This window comes from Lissotriton helveticus, chromosome 6 (genome assembly GCF_964261635.1).
Source record: "Lissotriton helveticus chromosome 6, aLisHel1.1, whole genome shotgun sequence".
NCBI lineage: Eukaryota > Metazoa > Chordata > Amphibia > Caudata > Salamandridae > Lissotriton > Lissotriton helveticus.
Window position 1 is genome coordinate 1964275234 of NC_136067.1, and position 19686 is coordinate 1964294919.

Genomic DNA, 19686 nt, shown 5'->3' on the forward strand with positions numbered 1-19686 from the left:
ACAGATCTGCATAATGTTCTACAAAGGCTTTGAGTATGTCTTGGGAGTCATGTATCTGCGTGCCTTCTTGCGTGCAGAGGGTTTGAATGTGGGGAATATCCAGTGTTCCTTTGATCTTAGCGGCTAGGCTGCGTTTGGCCTCCCCATATGACCTTGCCACCCTTCTTTTTGATAGATAGCAGATCTCCTTATCCGTCGTCTCCGTGTATTCTTGAAGATGCGTTTTAATGTCTGCTAATATTTTAGGTTTGTGATCGGTTTCGAATGCCTTCTCAAATGTCCAGTAACCAAAACTGGGTCTGGGCTCACGGGCAATAAGGACAAGCCTCACTTACAACAAAAACCAAAACGAGCACCAATATTGCCACCTAATTTCTACAGGGGCCAAGAGATGACCACGCAACCTACTGATGTAAACAGTAAGTCTCGAGACAAATATTTTAGTCCAGAATGAATCAATTATTTTAATCTCATATTTTGTCAAAACATATTTAGGAAAAATTCACAAAATTGAAAACATTGCTTACTTCACTCCACATTTACTCACAACAACAATTCTTACATTCAATTCAATCATTCGACCATACAGACACATCATACATACATAGAATCAATTTACATCAATTATTACAAAAAAATTATTTACAACCATAATTACACAGAAACGGCATAGGAAATAAATTTCAGTTTTTCAAACAGTTTTGTTTTTAGAACGACATTCCTAATGCTGTATGAGAACGGTCTGCGTGTTTTGAAAACCCTTAATTCAAGGGAATTCTCTTCAGGACCACGTAGATGTGAATGAGAAGACAGGCATGAGTCAGTCTAGTTAGAAGACCACTCTTGTATCACTTATAAGTAAAAGAAAGGGGAACCTAGTCCTACCTCAAAGGTGCTCGTTTTCTTTAAGTGTGGGCTCTGAAAAAACACACAAGAACAGCCCAACTTATTGTCAGATATCAACAAACTCTTCTATGTACAGATCTATTTACAAGCGAACTCTCAGCAAACCTAAGTCAGATATACTCACAATCGCCGCTTTCAACCAGCTTATGTCTCATGGAGTGTGGAATATGAAGTCTGTGTGATAAAAAGTCGTGTGTCAGTAGAAGCGAACTATGGTTGCGGCAAAGTTATGGGAAAAGAAAGGAAAAACGCCTTACTTGACAATGGCGTGTTGCTTGATCCAACCACAGGTATGGAAAGGCAGGCGAAGAAATTTGTGCCTATTGGGACCAAGAGCAATTGTGTTAGCTCGTAGTAATACAACGTCCTATGTTTGAAAAAAGCTTGAAAAGGTATCAGCGCCGTAATATTCTTACCCGCGTTAATCTGTTGCTATTCAATGAATGGAGTCTTCATTTGCTCACGCCGTCTTCTTCCAAATCTCATTACGGAAGACTGACTGCACCACTGTCGCGGTTCTGTTATCTACGTTGCATGTCTTGTGACTTCCGGGTTAAAGGAATTCTGGGAGTTAAAGTTTTTTTTATTCGTACATTCTCCGACGATAATGGAAAGATATTAGATAAAGTTGTGTGTATGCAAAATAGCGAGAGTAGCGGTTGTTTTTCTTTTTTGGTTCCTTAGGGACTACTGCTTATTGGGGGTGGACTAATTAATACAGTCTACATAGCACAAGTTCTCAATCATGGTTTAACACGTGGAGAAGTGTGGCTCAATGGTTAGAGCGGCAGACCCTGATGCAGAGGTCTAGCCCGGGACCAGGGTTCAATTCCCCGCCTCGGCGGGTCTTGGGCTCAAAAAATTCCACGGACCTGATAATTCTCGCCTCGGTGCCTATTCCAGTCATGGAGTCCCACTCTGCAACTCTGGGCAATAGCTTGCTTAATCTCCACAATGGCCCCAACAACGCTAAGGATGCCTGGCCTCCACCTTTGGGTTGCCCAGGAGTGGACACCTCACAGGGAAAGCCAGGATGGGTTCCACAGCGGTATTCATACAAGCGCCTTGAGACCCTTGCGAATGAGTAGTGTGCTATACAAGTATCAATTTACATTTTACGTATGGTTACCATGGAGACCCGCGCTGACCGAAGCCTCGGTCGTAGAGGTGGGGCTCCAAAGGACACCTGACATGTTGGATTCTGGCATATAGGATACTGATCATCCCTATAGCCGGTATGAATTAAATTTAATGATTAGCATCAAACAATCTCACTGAGGATTTACTAGCTAGAGGCTACCCGAAAAAGCTTCTCAAAAGGACAATGAAGAGAGCCTGGTGGGTCCCCAGAGATACGCTCTTAGAAAAAATGAGAAAAACCAGCACTCAACAGAGTGGTATGTGTATCAACTTTTTGCCCGAACTCTAACCAGCTGAAAAAAACTATATTACAGAACTGGCATATAGTCAAAAATGTTGATGAGTCTTTCAAAGAAAAAACGCTTTTCGCGTACAAAAAAGATCAAAGTGTAGCAAACCATCTAGTAAGGGCAGCAAGGAAGAAAAAAACATCTAACAATAAGCTCACTTGTGGGCTTGCCACCAATACAAGGGCACCACAAGTGTGGTTCATGTATTTGCTGCCCTAGTACAGAAGAGGGGGTACTTTTCCAACATAAACAGGTGTTTTGGAAACACGAAAAGTTTTCAAATTGCAAATCACGATACGTAATCTATGGCATAAAATGCCCATGTGAAAAATGATATATTGGGAAGACGAACCAAGAGGTCAGATGCCGAATCAGCCAACATAAAACGCGAATACAAAAACAATGTGACTACTGCACCACTGGTTAATCATTGGCGCACTAACAATCACACTTTGAATGATTTAAAATGGACTGTAATCGCAAAAATTGAGAGAGACCCCCGAGGCGGTGATATCGAAGAAAAATTGTCCCGCAGTGAAGCGATGCTAATCATCAACAGAGTGGTATGTGTATCAACTTTTTGCCCAAACTCTAACCAGCTGAAAAAAACTACATTACAGAACTGGCATCTAGTCGAAAATGTTTATGAGTCTTTCAAAGAAAAAACGCTTTTCGCGTACAAAAAAGATCAAAGTGTAGCAAACCATCTAGTAAGGGCAGCAAGGAAGAAAAAACATCTAACAATAAGCTCACTTGTGGGCTTGCCACCGATACAAGGGCACCACAAGTGTGGTTCATGTATTTGCTGCCCTAGTACAGAAGAGGGGGTACTTTTCCATCATAAACAGGTGTTTTGGAAACACGAAAAGTTTTCAAATTGCAAATCACGATACCTAATCCATGGCATAAAATGCCCATGTGAAAAATTATATATTGGGAAGACGAACCAAGAGGTCAGATGCTGAATCAGTCAAAAATAAATCGCGAATACAAAACAATGTGACTACTGCACCACTGGTTAATCATTGGCGCACTAACAATCACACTTTGAATGATTTAAAATGGACTGTAATCGCAAAAATTGAGAGAGACCCCCGAGGCGGTGATATCGAAGAAAAATTGTCCCGCAGTGAAGCGATGCTAATCATTACATTTAATTCAGCCGTAGATGGCTTGAATGAAATTTTGGAAATATACCGGCTATAGGGATGATCAGTAGCCTACATGCCAGAATCCAACACGTCAGGTGTCCTTTGGAGCCCCACCTCTACGACCGAGGCTTCGGTCAGCGCGGGTCTCCATGGTAACCATACTATTAAACCATGAGAGAGCACTTGTGCTATGTAGACTGTATTAATTAGTCCACCCCCAATAAACAGTAGTCCCTAAGGTACCAAAAAAGAAAAACAACCTCTACACTCGCTATTTTGCATACACACAACTTTATCTAATATCTTTCCGTTATCGTCGGAGAATGTAGGAATAAAAAAAAATTCAACTCCCAGAATTCCTTTAACACGGAAGTCACGAGACGTGCAATGTAGATAACAGAACCGCGACAGGGGTGCAGTCAGTCTTCCGTAATGAGATTTGGAAGAAGACGGCGTGAGCAAATGAAGACTCCATTCATTGAATAGCAACAGATTAACGCGGGTAAGAATATTACGGCGCTGATACTTTTTCAAGCTTTTTTCAAACATAGGACGTTGTATCACTACGAGCTAACACCATTGCTCTTGGTCCCAATAGGCACGAATTTCTTCGCCTGCCTTTCCATACCTGTGGTTGGATCAAGCAACACGCCATTGTCAAGTAAGGCGTTTTTCCTTTCTTTTCTCATAACTTTGCCGCAACCATAGTTCGCTTCTACTGACACACGACTTTTTATCAAACAGACTTCATATTCCACACTCCACGAGACATAAGCTGGTTGAAAGCGGCGATTGTGAGTATATCTGACTTAGGTTTGCTGAGAGTTCGCTTGTAAATAGATCTGTACATAGAAGAGTTTGTTGATATCTGACAATAAGTTGGGCTGTTCTTGTGTGTTTTTTCAGAGCCCACACTTAAAGAAAACGAGCACCTTTGAGGTAGGACTAGGTTCCCCTTTCTTTTACTTATAAGTGATACAAGAGTGGTCTTCTATCTAGACTGACTCATGCCTGTCTTCTCATTCACAGTTAAGTGGTCCTGAAGAGAATTCCCTTGAATTAAGGGTTTTCGAAACGCGTAGACCGTTCTCATACAGCATTAGGAATGTCGTTCTAAAAACAAAACTGTTTGAAAGACTGACATTTATTTCCTATGATGTTTTTGTGTATTTATGGTTGTAAATAATTTTTTTGTAATAATTGATGTAAATTGATTCTATGTATGTATGATGTGTCTGTATGGTCGAATGATTGAATTGAATGTAAGAATTGTTGTTGTGAGTAAATGTGGAGTGAAGTAAGCAATGTTTTCAATTTTGTGAATATGTCCTAAATATGTTTTGACAAAATATGAGATTAAAATAATTGATTCATTCTGGACTAAAATATTTGTCTCGAGACTTACTGTTTACATCAGTAGGTTGCGTGGTCATCTCTTGGCTCCTGTAGAAATTAGGTGGCAATATTGGTGCTCGTTTTGGTTTTTGTTCTCAAACGTCCAGAGCAGCTTTTCTAGTTGGGTCATTCGAGCTCTTAGTGACAATAAGACGCCAGCTCTGAGACCGATGCTTGCGCCACTTATGGTGGCTTTAAAGGCTTCCTATAGGACTTTTACTGAGCCCACTGATCCTGCATTTTCCCCAAAGTATCTTATAATAGCTCTCCTTATCCAACCTCTACAAACCGCATCGGTGAGAGCAGAGACCTGCAATCTCCACTGAAATGGTCCTGGGGTGTCAGTGGGTAGTGTTAATGACAATAGTACAGGGGAGTGGTCGGATAATGTTTTGGGTAACCCCAGGCAGAGACCTCCGCTCTGCCCGTGGAGTGTGCAGAGATTTGCCTATTCTGCGATCCACGGAGAATGCAGAGTAGGCAAACCTCCACACACTCTGCGGCAGAGCGGATTTGGTCAGCCCCTGCCCCCACCCCCCATGAACAATTGATTCAAACTTCCATAAAAATACCTTAAAGTAAAGAAAAACCACTTACTCTGGCTCTACTTCTGAAGACAAGGTCGGTGCTGAGAGGCGCACTGGGTCGATCTCCGACAACCGTTCAAACGACAGGGTCTAAAAATATCTCAATCTCTGCCGACCCGTATAGTACGGTCGAACACCGGCTTTTTAGAATATGCAATACACCAAGCCACCCTCATTGACAAGGAAACTCAACGGAGTCAGGCACTCGCCCTGTCGCACCACACCTGGAGCTCTGCTCGTGGAACCTAAATGGACTTAATGATAAAGTAGCTGACACTGACTTCCTACACTATCTGAAATCATTTGACATCCTTCTCCTCCAGGAAACATGGCTGGAGGAGCCGGTTCACATTGAGGTCTTCATCTGCTACCATTCTCCAGCTACAAGAAAAAGCAAGTTCGGTCGGCTGGCAGGCGGCTTAGCAACTTATATCAAAATTTCAACAGTTGGTAATGTTCAGGCACCCACCACCACCAATTCTCCGGCCATAATCACAGTTGGGATCACATTAAACCTTGAGGGAAAGAAGAAGGATGTTCAGTTGATTAACACCTATGTTAACCCCAAAAAGAAGAAACAAGAGGTAAAACGCCTAACGGACCACCTACACCTTGTTATGAGCACGCAAACCTCACCCAATTTAATCCTTTCCGGAGACTTTAACCAATATATCCTAGGGTCATCCTTGAATAGTGACACTCAAGCCCAGTCTTACCACTGTAATATCCCAAACCAATCATTTATCAGTCAGGGCAAAATCCCCAAGGCTGCAAAGGAGCTGCTGGAAGACCTGGAACACATGGGCCTAAGGGCTCTAAATGGAAGATTCCCTGAAGATTCTCCCTCCGTGGCCTCGTTCAACTCATTCAATGGAACCTCTACAATCGACTATACATTGGTCTCTCTTCCACTTTTTCATCACGTGACGGGCTTTAAACTCGGAGACATGGGAGACAGTGACCACCGCCCTCAAGAAGTCTCCTTTTGTGCCCTTCCGGACTTAATTCTTCCTAATCCAATAGGACCACACGCCAGTTCCACCATAAACCTCAAACGAATTAAAACCGCGGTGGCAAACACGGCGGAGGTGCTTCAAGCATCAAAACTTCAAACTTCACCATGATTCTAAGGGAAACAACAGTGCCCAGTTCTGGTCCACAATAAACAGACTGCTAAACCCGATGAATAATGGAATATCATCCCACATAACTAATTCTTCGTGGGAATCTTTCTTAGGAATACATTTTAACCAACAGGTCTCCATAACAAGCAAATTCCAGGTTGCTCGAGAGAGCCAACCCCCACAGATAATAACATCTCAGGAAGAAACAACGTTTGGAACCACTGCGGTTCTACTCAGGAAAATAATCTCGAAAGGAAGAAAACACGGCGCAGCAGGACCAAATGGAATTCCCCCGGCCCTGTTCAAATTTGAGCCAGAATACTGGGAAGAAACGCTGACTCCCCTCTATATATCTGTCAGCCGATCTGGGCGTCTTCCTGCCTCATGGAGGGGCTCGACTATATCACCAATATATAAGGCAGGTACTGCACCTAAATACCTTTTAGCTTTGGCTCATCCTTACACTCCCAAGCGAAACCTTCGCTCGCAATCAGCTGCCATCTTCTGCGTACCAAGATTCAAACTGGCAAAAATGGGAGGCAGATCTTTCGCCCACCTTGGGCCATCCCTCTGGGACGCACTCCCTCCCTACATTCGAAAGGAGGAAAACCATGTTAGGTTTAGAAGGCACGTTAAGACTTGGCTATTTGAACAATAACCAGAATAGCCAGAAATCTCCTGCCATCTTTATGCTGTGTCTCGGCACCGGGAAACCCTTTTTGGGTAGCTGTCGCGCCTTACAAATTTAAAAAATAAATAAATAAATAAATAAGGCGGGGGACAGATCATTGCCAAAAAACTACCACCTGATAGCACTTCTGGATATTGAGGCTAAATACTTCGCGGGGCTCCTACTGATCCAGTTCCGCGAATGGGCAACAAACCACAACTTAATCCCATCGAGCCAAACGGGATTCTGCAGAGATACGGGGACAACAACAAATCTGCTGGCAATTTCGCTACTTATCGACAAGGCAAGGATGACTAAAAAGGGTCTCCACCTTTGCTTTGTGGACTTTAAGGCGGCATTTGACAATGTCAACCGGGGTTACCTCTGGAGAAAACTGGCCTCTTGGGGCATCCCCGCGCCTCTACTAAACCTTTTAATTGAACTGCATACTGACACGTGGGTCCAGATAAAGCTCGGGAATGGCACACACCTCTCTAGGCGCATCGCGACTGCAAGGGTGCGTGTTAGCGCCCACCCTTTTCAACCTATTCACAGCTGACCTGCCACCCGCACTAGAAGCCTGCAACGCGCATGCACCACGTCTGGGGGGCAAAGCGCTGCCCAGCATATCCTATGCAGACGACGTGGTTCTGGTCAGCCACACGAAAGTAGGTCTCCAAAATCTTATCAACACGCTGTACAGATAAGCTGAAGCAAACCTACTAGAAGTGAATATCGACAAGACCAAAGTCCTGTCCATAACGGGGAAAAAAAAGCAGAACACTTGGTTCCTCGGAACAAAGGTTGTCGCAAACTGCTCAGAATACAAATATCTTGGAATCTTGGTCGACAAAGAAGGTCACTTCTCAAACCAACTGGAGGCCGTCAAGAGGAGAGGTATGCTGATAGCTACGACACTTTAACAGCTAAAGTCAAACCTGAATGGTCCCACCCTTCTTCCACTGCTTCGTGTGGCGCAAGTCAAAATAGAGTCATCTATTACGTATGGCAGTGAGGCTTTAAGAGGTATTGACGCAAAACTATTGGATACAACCATTGCAAAGGCCTACAGACTTCTGTTTAACCTTCCAACCTACACCTCACAAGCCCAGATCCGGTTAGAACTTGGACTGACCTGCCAAATGCTTGCAAGAAGGGGGTCATATATAAAGTGGTGGTACAAAAAAAAATAACTCACCAGAAAACACTCTGAACCACCAGCTGTGGGAAGACTTAAGTAGCTCCTCCAAATCGCCGGCCAAATCATACTTAGAGGAGTCCCTGTCTGTTACAAGCCTGAAAGAACTATGGGAAACTGCAATATCGCATGCGCAATTCAAGCATGTAGTAAACAAGTGCATAAAAAGACTCTCGCATGTGGAAGACAAAGCAACCTTTTCCCATAGGCGCCATGCCTGGATGACTTTGTCTACATACAAATCATCCCGCCGTCAAGCATACTTCGGTTTAGGGTATGGCAGGAAAACTAAAGAAGCCTTTTTAAAACTTAGGCTAGGTATTTTACCATCTATATGCTAACAGTAGGGAGAGCAAGGGATCGTGTTCACTGAAAGTGAACGGAGTGTACTCCTGTTCCCCTGTGAAAGGACTAGATAAACAAAAAGAGGAGTACCATCATTTGGAAGGTCAAGAGAGAGACTCCTAATGTGGCGGTAGGCAAAGAAAAGGAAAGAATTTATCCTTTTGTTAAAAACCCCTCAGTCACCAACCTGGTGGTGACATGCTTCATCATCGGGGTCCACCCTGGTGGCCTAGCGTCACCAGGGTGTGCTACGACACCTGAATTACAGTGGAGCAGGTAGTGAATGTAGGTGCAGAAAAAAGTGTGTTAAAAATTGTCCTGGTTTAACTTTATGGCAGATACATTTTATTGACAAGTAACTGGACAATGTTAAAAAAGTGGGGTGAGATACTGTGAGGGTATATTAAGACCAAGAGTATCTCTTATATGTGTTGTGGTCTACATGTTTCAACCGTGCAATGGATATACCAGGTTTTCATCAGGACCGGGTTGACAGGGAACTGGGCGGTATGTACCCCCTAAAAGGCACACCCTATCCTCGTTCTCTGTATTCCAAAAGAGCAAAAATCTGTCAATGGTACAAAGCAGACTCTAGCCGCGTTGGGTGAGTCAAAAACATGAAAAAGACTACTATTCTGGAGTCTTATCACATCGGAGGGCGGGAGGGGGTATCCCCACTACTTAACCGATTTAGTTCCTTCGTGGCGGAAATGCCGATTACCTATGCTTATCCTCCGCTGCCCTGCTACCATCTATACCACATCTCAAACCTTGGCTGAGAAGGAACTGTGGTTCAAAATGTAGGCTGTGCGGCGCAGAGAACGAGGACCTTGAACACCTACTATGCACCTGCCCGAGGCTGAAAGAAGAAAGAGTTGCCCTGTTAAAAATTGCCTTTAATGAACAAAGAATCCGCACACGCAGACAAGCAGTTCTCGCTTGTTTCGATCCAGGTCTTCCGCCATTAAATGGGAAGTTGGTGAAATTCCTGAAACTAGCTGAGCAGAAATTAACAAGGCATGAACTTGGCCCAGACCCGACTATAGGAACCATGGCCAAAACTTGACGCATGAACACCGCTTCCCCCTATATAACACTGTTTTAGCACAACTATTTTTATAACTATATATTCTGTTTTTTAAAACTTCTTCTTAAACCTTTTATCTGTGGACATGTGTTTCCAAACGTATTTTTGTAATGGTTTTAATTAACCTAATACAATAAAGCTTACTCTGGCTGCGGCATCCCCAGGCTGCTCCTCTCCTCTTCATTGCAGTCTCTGGGTAAACTGTGCATGCCGGGGCGCATGTGCATGTTGCTAACTCGACTTTGCCATTCAAACCAATGACAACGTCCATACCTCCCTTTCTAATATACATAAGTCACCCCTAAAGTAGGGCTACTGAGTCCTATGGCAGGGTGCTGTATATTATTAGGTAGGATATGTATCTTTGTATGCCCTAACTGTAAAAAACCTAGTTTGTTTTTTTACTGTGGAATGGCTAGTAGCCCCATTGGCAAGTACAGATTTACACATGGACAACTCAACTGTACTAACTTCTGAATGGGACTACTAACGTTGGTACTACAAGGTATCAGAAGAATTACTACATCAAATCTGACTTGATGCCCAAGTCAAAATTAACATAACATTTCAGCAAACACAACTGTGAAAGAAAGAAAGTTGCCTCTCAGTAGCCCTAGTATTCCAGTGGCCATTTGCAGATGCTGGCCAACAGAAACCCTTTTTCCCTCCTAGGGAAATGAGTGAACAACTACCAGTAAAAGAAACAATAGATGCCTGCAGTGGAAAGAGGTGTTACCTCTTACTGGCACAAAGCCACACAGACTGTGAGCCCAGAAGGCAAGCTTCAATAGGGAAGCCACCTTTGTAGGGCAAATGGGGAACACCCAAGAGGGGCTAGACTTTTGGTTATGTACAAAGGGCTGTCGTCGGGATAGAGAAGGGAAACCAGTTGCTAAATTGGACATGAAGCCCTTGGATATTCACACCTCTAAGGTGGGCTCCCAAGCTCCAGGCACTGAGAGGAGAGAATTATTCAGCCATGTTGGATGTGAGCAGAACAGCACACAATCTGGGATAGCTGGTGGCCACACATTGCAGGAAGTCATGATTACAGGGAAGGGACCTAGTATCCCATTAGCTAGTAATTATTGCATCCCCAAGGGCACTTTCTGGGCATAAATTAGGCACCCTCACCTGAGATCACATCTGAACTGGATGGATGACCGAAGAAGGACTGCCCTGCTATTCTTATGATCTGCACCAAAGAATGGACTGCACCTGCTGCTCCTTGAACAAGCATAGAGAAGACTGCCTGTGATGCACGACTTGTGGAAAAAGCTCTCCTGAGCCCTAGACAGAAGGAGTGAACTCCAAGAGTCAATTAGCTGGTTTCCTGTTACAGCTCCAGGGCCTCAAAAGCAGAAGATGCTGCCTTGGTGATGTTGGTGGGCACAAGGGCTTGTTCGCCACTGACCCCCAAAGTGCCTCCCCAGGAGACTGAACTCTGACATCCAAAAGTTGTACCTGAGTCTGCTAGACCCGGGAGAGTTATCGGAGTGCACTTTGATCACTCACGACGGACACTAGCCTTCACCAAAGAGAACTGCTGGTTTTGCTGTGACCGGAGTCTAGTAGTCAATTGGCAAATGCACTTTTGCTGGACTCAAGAGGACTTCGGGGGACATTGACCCCTGTGATCAAAGTTGCCCCACCACACAGTGTCCTCAACATCCAGTATCCCTTGATTCAAGACCACTCTATTGAAGTCTATGGTGGGTCTCCCACAGAGCTTGGAAATGGAATTGAGACTACTGGTTTGGTGACAACTTAACTGTCCTAGAAATCCTTACTGCACCTGACCTCCTTCATGCTGGAGTCAGTCACTCAAAGAAGACTGCAGTCTGCAGTACCAGAACTCAACTTTATAAAAGTTTTACAAAGTTTCTCAATGAATCGGGATTTTGAAAAGCGTAGCTAATCACCCAACAGGATATCCAGGTGCTTGCAGGTCTCAGAGGCTCATTCAAGCAGCCAGATCCTGAGGGCCCCTCGGAATTCCAGAAAAGAGGTGATGCTCTGGAGTTGTGTGGGGCGACTGCACAAAAAACAAAGAAAGCAGTGAAAAGAAGTGGAAAGCAAAACGAAGCCACACAACAAATTGGGGGCATAATACAAGAAGAAAGCAATAACAATGATGGAGAAGCAAGGAGAAAGCACACAAAAAATGGAAAGAAATTAAGGAGGAAGCAGGAAAAATGAGGAAAAAGCAAGAAAAAGGCACACAAAAAACGGGGGGAAAAGCAAGCAGAAGGCACATAAAAAAACTGGGGAAAAAGCAAGCAGAAGGCACGCATAAACAGGGGGTAAACCCAAGAGTAAGTAGTGAGAACAAAGGAAAAGCAAGACGTACTAAAAAAACAGGGAAAATGCAAGGAGAAAGCAGTGAGAATGAGGTAAAGGAAAGAAGAAGGCATTCAAAAAATAGAATCAAAAACAAGAAGTCAGGAGCAAGAGCGATCCAGCAGCACAGGAAATGCTAGGCCTGGGAATTTCCGGTTACAAATGCTTTTATTAAAAACAATGAATTATGGTTTACCTAATATTCTATATCGCCTGAACCCTCTAGTGGATTTTGTTCATTTGGTGATGGATTTCTTTCATGCTGTGTGGCTTTCATATTTTGTTGTTTTGGTACTGAATGCTTTACACTTGTTCCTTTGTTTAAGCCTGACTGCTCGAAGCAACAGCTACCTAGGGTTGGGCTAAAGGTTTTAAAAATGAGCCTGACTGGACCCAAGATGGTATTCTGAGTGTATTACACGGCGAGGTCTCCCAACCACACCATTTGATACACCACTTTCCTCACATTAGTGTGTAGAAGTGAAAGGCACTGTCGAGTTGTACCAGACAACTAATAAGTTGGTAACCGACATTCTGCATGTAGATACCTAAGAAAGAGTTTTCAAAAGTTCTAATTCTCCAAGGCACTTTTTTTGTCCTGAATTTACCAACTTTTAGAAGAAGTTTTTAAAAGTTTGGTAATCATTTTTGGAAGTCACAAAAAAGTTTGGAAAACATGAGGATCGAAATCATGAGAAGCGCCCTGCCCGCCCTGAAATTCAATGAGATGAGGGTACTCTGCAAGGGGAGAAAGATCAAAGTGGAAGCCTCAGCAAAAAGAAAAACCTTCAGAACACTCTTCGGCCTTGAGGGGAAGCTTGCCAAGCACTATAGGACAACACAATCACCCCTTACAGTGCTAAAGAAAAAGAGGATGACCTGGAAGTCATCAAGGAGGGGAAAGAGAGGGACAACAACAGCCTGGCCCCTACAATCTGAAGCAGGCACAACTCCCCAGTTGGTAGGGATGACAACAGCCTACAATCTGAAGCAGGCACAACTCCCCCGTTGGTAGTGAGAGAGCACTACTTCACAGAGGAGGCCAAGGAACATTTAAGCCAAAATTAGCCTTCCGTGGTTAGAGGAGAAGAGGATGCCCTTGGAGGATAGAAGACTAGCCCTTGTGGAGAAAAGCATCAAGATGGGCTTGAAGAATCAAGGATTGGTTGCTGCAACAGAAACCCAGAGATAATTGAATGAGGTACCCATGCTCCCAGTATGCTCAAGGCTATTGTTTCTAGATATGGTGAGGGGTACAGCATTGACAATTGGCTAGCATCCTATGAGAGGACTGCGGCCACTTCAGACCACTGCCAGTCACATGCAATCTGCACTATAGCGTCATTTTATTACAAACAAGCAGTCATGGACTGAAAAGTACTCAATCTTTCAGACAAAGTGGTCACCTATACATTACCCTGCTACCCTCCATTTTAAGGTTTTTATGTAGCACTTAGTGCTAAAGTTTTAATTAACTGTACACTTAATAAAATAAACTTGAAACTTGCCTCTTAGGATGAGAAAGGAGGGTGCCCACACTGGGGATCCTTGTTGTGGTAACTGAACCCAACAGTGGGGAGGAGCAAATTGTTGAGTCTTATCCACATATGAGGGAGGCACTCGTTGACCTCTTTGGTCTTACCCCTGTGGTGTATAGGCAAAAGTTCAGGAACACTCACAAGGGAGAAAGAAAAACACGGGTGGACTTTGTAGATGCTTCTGTAAAGGTCTTAGAGGACTGGGGTAAGGGTAACAAGATGAACACATATGAGGGGCTCTACAATTAAATTGTCAAGGAGAACATACTCACTAATTGTTCTTCAGAGGACTTACACCAGGACCTAGTAGATTCCAAGCAAATTAGCCCATAGAGAGCTGGGTAAGATGGCTGATGAATCGGTACGCACTAGGGGGCTTAGGACGTCCCATCGAGGTGAACCTAAGAAAGGTGAACAGGTCCCTTTTCAGGGGAAAGACCTGGGCAAAGATAAAAAGAAAGAATCTCCAAAAGACCCCCAAAGAATTACCAAGGGTGGAAGACCACAGCCATATCCCATTCAAAGGGGATTGAGTACCTGGGAAAGAATTATGACCCTTCAAAGCCTGGAGTGTGGTCTGACTTTCAGCAGCCAGGGCACAAGAAGGGAGATGCCATGTGCACCAAAACATCACCCAATAGTGACCATCTCAAAGGCACTGTTAGTGTAGGGATAGGGGTGGAAGTTGTCCCTGGGAACTGCAATGGGTACACAGAAGCCACCTTAGTTTCTCTGGGTGGGGAGAAAGTTGAAACATTGGTACAATGGCTTCCAAGTTTAGAAATGTACATGCAGGGGCCAAAAATCCATGCAGTTGAATTACAGGCTCTGATGGATACAGGTGCCAGCATAACCACGGTCATGGCTAAGCTGGTTCCCCAGACCAAATAATCCCTGATGAGATGCCTCTGATTCTGTGTAATGTTACGAAGCTCCATTCCCTTGCTCTGGTGGACTTTGAGTGGGAAGGGGTTGCCGGCCCAAAGAAGGTAGCTGTGTCCCAGGAGTCACAGTAGAGCATCTGCTAGGAAATACCCTTGAATCTTCTTCCTGGGTAGAGGTAGAGAGAAGAACTATACAGAAATGCTGGGTCTCCCTGAGTGGGTGTGTGTCTCCAGTAGAGCACAAAAGGCCCTGATAGAAAATCAAGGGAAACTGGGGCCTGGAAGAATGGCCCAGGGCCCTAGAATCAAAAGAATGGACAGGAAGGCTGAAGAGCCAACTTCCAAATGTCCTAAAGCCCTAACGATGACAAAACCTAAGGGGGATGTTCTGGTGGCTGAATAGGAGGATGTTTCCTTGGTAAACCTGCCAGAGCTGGCTGAGCTTCAAGGAGCAGGAGGTCTCTCCAGAGAGGATTTGAGCCAGGGGTAGAAGGCAGTCCCATTCTTGAAGGTCTGAGGCAGCCTGGGGAGACAAGAGAGACCAAGTTAGAGGGTTCCCGCACCTCCCACGGCCGTTCCCACAATCCACTCAAATACAGAAGACCACACCCCTGGACCACTCACCAAGGCAAATGAACACAGAAGGACTCCTAATCAAGAAGGCAACATAACATGAGCGCTCCTGCGCAGAACAGAGTTAATGCAGCAGGTGGTTGTTAGGCTTGCACAACCACTCCCTAGTCGTTGCGTGCATAAATCCTAGAACAAACGGTATGCACCCATAGGTAGTGCACCAGCGCTATTGCTGTAGCCACATTCAGGTGTCTTTGCATGAGCCAGCAAAAGTAAAGATAAGAATCGCCCCAGCACTGAGAGCACAGGAAAGAAACCGCGCTCCTGCGCGTTAGTGACAGAGCATAAGGACCTAAAGACGCTCCTGCGCGGAGAAAAGCTATAACAAAAGAAAAGCGCTCCGGCGCTGAAACGAAAGGTACCTGGTAATGCTGTGGTGCTATGAGAAGCGCCGGCTCCGGGCGGAGCAGAATGGAGGTCGGAAGGAAGCTGCACGTCGGCGCTCGTCAGCGCTTGCAGGTCAAGTGGCGCGATGAGGAGAATGCAGGCTCCAGCAGACGGAACACCAGGGAAAGCCGTTGAAGAAGCGTCCCCTACTCGGCAGCCCCCAGCTTGGAGTGTTTGCAAGACGCGAACCAGGAATGGAAAGAATCCAAAGCGCCGACCCGGCGGGAATCGCTGGACTTAAGCGATTCCCCCGGAAGCGCTGCAGGGCAAGTGGCTAGCGAGCAACTAGACCGGGACTCTGCTTCCGCCCGGAAGTGAGGGTCTCGGTCTCCTGTATTCGGAATGCCTATTGTTGTTGTATGCATACTCTGCCAACCATAGCACGCCCGCCCATTCCCGTTCGACAGCAAGCAACAAACAGCAGAGGTATTGCTCCATGGTGTAGTAGGTCCTCTCTGCCTGTCCATCCGTTTGGGGGTGGTATGCGGAGGATAGACGCGCATCCATATCCAGAGCCCTGCACACTTCCTTCCAGAAGCGGGACACGAATTGCGACTCTCGGTCCAATTATCACTGCCGATGGGATACCGTGGAGGCGGACTACTTCCTGCATGAAGACCATAGCCAGTTCGGTTGCCGTGGGTAGTTTCTTTAGTGGTACGAAATGAGCCATTTTCGTGAGATGATCCACAATGGTGAGAACAGTGGTGTATCCGTTTTTAGTGACAGGAAGTTCCACTACGAAATCCATAGATATGGTGTGCCACGGGAATGGAGGGACAGGAATGGGACGTAACAGTCCAGTAGGCGGTTCGGATCTGTTTTTGCATTGGAGGCAGATGGCACAAGAAGCAACATGCTTCTTAGCGTCCGTGTCCATCATTGGCCACCAGAAGTGTCTTTGTAGCAGGTCGAGTGTCTTGTGATATCCAGGGTGGACTGAGAGAACGTGATCATGGCACATGTGCAGTGCTTGTTGTTGTCTGGCCACCGTTGGCAAGTAGTATTTGTCGTCTTTATACAGGAAGCCATCGGTATACGTTACCCCTTGCAGTCCCTCGGCTAGAACGGTTGGATAGGTTTGGTGTACGTCCTTTTGTAATTGAGCCAGGAACCTGGATGATACAATAGCCCCTTGGAAATGATGTCCTGGAATAACAGGAACGGGTTCAGAGGAAGGGGTTGCATTGACAGTTTCTACCAATCGTGAAAGGGCGTCTGCCTTGGCGTTCTCCTTTCCGGGTCGGAACATAATCGTAAAGTTGTACTCGTTGAAGAACAGGGTCTGGCTGTCAAGGCACGTGCTGAGCGTAAGAACTGCAGGTTCCTATGGTCGGTGTAGAGTGTTTTGCATCCTTCAAATAATGACGCCATTCCTCGAAGGCCATCTTGATAGCCAAGAGTTCCTTATCGGACACGGTGTAGTTCCGTTCCGCTAGTTGGAGCTTCTTGGAGTAGAAGGCCACGGGATGAAGAAGACCTGTGTTAGTGTCCCTTTGTGATAGCACACCCCCTAAAGCGTCCTGGGAGGCATCCGCCTCGACTATGACGGGCAACTCGGTGTCAGGATGTATCAGAACAGGGGGGGTGGTGAACCGTCTTTTCAGTTCTCGGAAGGCCTCTTCTGCTTTGGGATCCCAGCAAAAGGGCACTCCTTTTCATAGGAGGTGATTGATAGGCGTTACCATTCTGGAGAATCCTGTAATAAAACAACGATAGTAGTTCGAAAACCCCAAGAATCTTTGAACATCCTTCACTGAGTGCACCATAGTAGAACCACCTCCACCTTTTTGTTGTCCATCTGTATCCCTGCAGGGGTGATGATATGAGCCAGGAATTCGACTTCGGTCATGTGAAAGACGCTTTTCTCCAGCTTCACGGATATACAATGTTTTCTCAGCTGCTGGAGGACAGCACGTATGTGATTGACGTGCTCTGTGATGCTTCTGGAGTAGATCAGTATGTCGTCTATGTAGACGATACAGAAGACATCGATGTACTCCCTTAATACCTTATCTATGAAGTACTGGAACGCTGCGGGTGCATTGAAGAGTCCGAAAGGCATGACTTGGTATTCGAAAAGACCGAATTTAGTCTGAAAGACGGTCTTCCACTCGTCACCCTTCCGGACTCTGACTAGATGGTAAGCACCCCATAGGTCCAGCTTTGTGTAGAGGGTGGCATTCTTCACCCGGTCTAAGAGGCCGGAGATCAGGCCGGAGATCAGCGGTAACAGGTACCGGTTCTCCACCGTGATGGTGTTCATAGCCCTGAAATCGATGCAGGTCCTCAGATCTCCTTCCTTCTTAGACAGGAAGAAAACGGGAGATGACACTGGGGATCTGGAAAGGCGTATGAACCCGTTGTGCAGATATTCATCAAGGTAAGAGCGTAGATGGTCGTTTTCCTTGTTCATAAGGGAGTAGATGCGGCTACAAGGGAGCTTTGAACCGTGTATCAAGTCTATCCGGCAGTCAAAGGACCGATGAGACGGCAGTGTATTGGCTCCCTTTTTATCGAATACATCCGCCAAGTCCAAGTACTCCTCTGGGACGTCTGCTTGCGTAACCAATCCCATGCCCAGCAAGGGCACTGACTGTGCCTGTACAGCACGAACCCCAAAAGAGCCACCATCTGTGTAACAGGTAGCACTCCAACGGTCTGAATCCAGGGTGATGACTCGGGTCCTCCAATTGATCCGGGGATTGTGGTCAACCTTCTGTTTGGTATCGGATGAGACCGGAAGTCAAGTCCGTTCCGTCCACTGCCTTGACTGTTTCGGGTTTCGCTTTGGGCACCGTAGTCATTCCTAGGGCTTGTAGATACTGGATGTCTATGAAGTTGCCTGTTGCTCCGGAATCCAGCAGAGCTGTTACCAGCCATGTTTTCCCTGTCCTGTTTCGCAGGGTTACCTCCACACTCACATGGTGACTGCCATTAAGGACCACAGGGATCGCTGTATTGCAAGATGACAAACCCAGAGGACAGACCCCTATGTCTACTGGGTTGTTTCGTTTCCCGAATGGTTCTCCTTGGCAACAGGCAATGCAAATGGCCTTCGGGTCCCTGTACGTGTGGATTTGACGGGGCATTCCCTAACGAAGTGTCTGCTTTTGCCACAATACAGACACTGGTTCCGTTTCCTCCTTTTTTTTCTTTCCTTGTTGGATAGACGGCCTCGTACCCCGCCTATCTGCATTGGTTCCAGGGAATCGCTAGGAACGCCTGCTTCTTCCCTGCCTTTCTCCGTGGTTTTCTCACCGAACTACAGGAAGCGGGCGTCACTGCCTTTCCCTTTTTCGGTCCGTCTTTCTTGTATCCGGTAATTCAGTTTCACCACCAGATCGATGAACGGACCTATTTCGTCAGGAGGGTTAGGCATTTGGGATATCAGGTCCTTGAGGTCATCCCGCAAACCCCTATAGAAAACAGAAACTTTCTTCGTCTCAGGCCAGTGTGCTTCCATGACAAGCCTGCTGAAAGTAGTAATGTAATGAAGCAGGTCATTATTGCCCTGCTTGAGGCTGAGTAGTTCGTTGTCAGCAGCCTGTATGAACGTGTGTCTGGCGAACATCCGCCGCATCATTTCTTTGAACACCAGCAGGTTGTAGAGCATCGGATCGTCATTCTCCACAAGGGCAATGGACCACTGGGCGGCATCGCCACCCATGTACAACAGTATGAACGCAATTTTGGACGCGTCATCAGGAAACGCTGGGGCCCTGGCATTGAAATGCAGATGGCACTGGTGGAAGAAGACGCTGTACTTGGTGCTATCCCCATAGGAGCGTTCAGGAGGTGCCAGTTGCACCGGATGGGGCGTGATGACCTGAATAGCAGTGTCTTGGGTAGAGGTGGAGGAGGCACGACCAAAGGTGAAGGTAACGGGCCGTACAATCCTTCTTGTCGGACTCTGGGGCTCGGGGTGGGTCCCCAAGGGCTGGTTGTCCCTGTCGCTACCTGACCCTGTAAGGCCGTTATGTCATGGCGAAGGCTAAGGTTCTCTGCCTG

General features: G+C 46.0%; 1 protein-coding gene and 1 long non-coding RNA gene across 2 annotated transcripts in view; both read left to right on the forward strand.

The window, feature by feature from the left end:
• The window catches only part of LOC144763940 (fucolectin-1-like), a 147121-nt gene that overhangs the window by 82902 nt on the left and 44533 nt on the right, over positions 1-19686 (forward strand). The gene's annotated exons all lie outside the window — the stretch shown is intronic.
• On the forward strand, positions 4084-4429 carry LOC144761990 (uncharacterized). Its single transcript, XR_013595995.1, has 3 exons — positions 4084-4148; positions 4232-4281; positions 4394-4429. It is a non-coding gene; the product is annotated as an uncharacterized LOC144761990 (long non-coding RNA).